We start from the raw sequence: 1,087 nt of genomic DNA, 5'->3' as shown, positions 1-1,087 counted from the left end.
TTTTTTGCAGGCTCAGGGAGCTCCACACACTGAAGGGGCATGTAGAGTCAGTTATGAAGCTCAAGGGACTGGACCTTGAGACCATGCAATCACATTATACAGTTTAAGGAAACATTACAGCAAATAACGGGGATATCAATTTTTTTTATTTTTTTCAAAACTTAACTCAAAAAAAAAAAAAAACTGCTTAGCGAGGGTTTCCTTTTCTTTTTATTTTTTAAACTTTTTCTTTCTGTTGCTTCCCCTTTGATTTCTTTTCCCATCCGTTTCTTCTCTTCTCACGGATTCGAACCCAAGATTGGCTTTTGCAATGTGATCACAGAGGGAGGAGAAGACAGAGAGAGAGAGAGGGAGAGATGGCGTAGCTGTCTCTGCTCCTTAATACTGTTTGTAGGTTTCTCTTGGATCAATGTAGTTTAGAGATTTGGAGAGTTAGCTGTTATGTGAAAGTGGAATAATTCTATGAAGGCATTCTTCCAGTGAGAGGAGTTGAATCTTGTATTGATATAAAGTAGTAGATACTAAATAAACACCCTGCATTCTTCTTGGATGTAGGCTTCTTAAGATCAACAATACACATTCTTTTCTTCTTTCTTTCGTTGAGCAAAGATCAATATCCTCTGTTGCAGTTGTCAATTATGATGCTTTTCCTCCTCCTGTACAGTTTGGGATGTTTTTATCACCAAATTTTGGTTATAGGAATTAGTAAATTGTCAGCAATGATCAAGGACCAACGTGTTAGAAGAGCAGATAAGAGATTGGCAGAATTATACTTCTTCTGTGTGGCATAGAATTTGCTCGCTGCAGAAGGGTTGATAACGGTTTGCTGTATCATGCATGCGGCCATCTTGAAATGCTCTATTCAACACGAGAGCTAGTTTTAGATTTACCTTGCGGATCTCATCAACCTGTGATCCAGGGATAATAATATCGGATCTCAGTACTTTCCATAACCCGAATGCAATGAAATTTCATGACACGCATCAGTCTTCTTCTTCCTTTTCCCCCTTTTCTACTTCCCCGTTCACTTGGATATCAAGCAACTCATAATAAGTTTAGATTACTTTTCTCTCCTTTTTTTTTCCGC

At 38.3% G+C, this 1,087-nt stretch overlaps 1 pseudogene; it reads left to right on the top strand.

Annotated features, from left to right (window-relative positions):
- The window catches only part of LOC109841201, a 5,961-nt pseudogene extending 5,367 nt beyond the window's left edge, over positions 1 to 594 (top strand).

This window comes from Asparagus officinalis, chromosome 5, assembly GCF_001876935.1.
Source record: "Asparagus officinalis chromosome 5, Aspof.V1, whole genome shotgun sequence".
Classification (NCBI taxonomy): domain Eukaryota; kingdom Viridiplantae; phylum Streptophyta; class Magnoliopsida; order Asparagales; family Asparagaceae; genus Asparagus; species Asparagus officinalis.
This window is presented reverse-complemented; position numbering and strand designations above follow the sequence as displayed.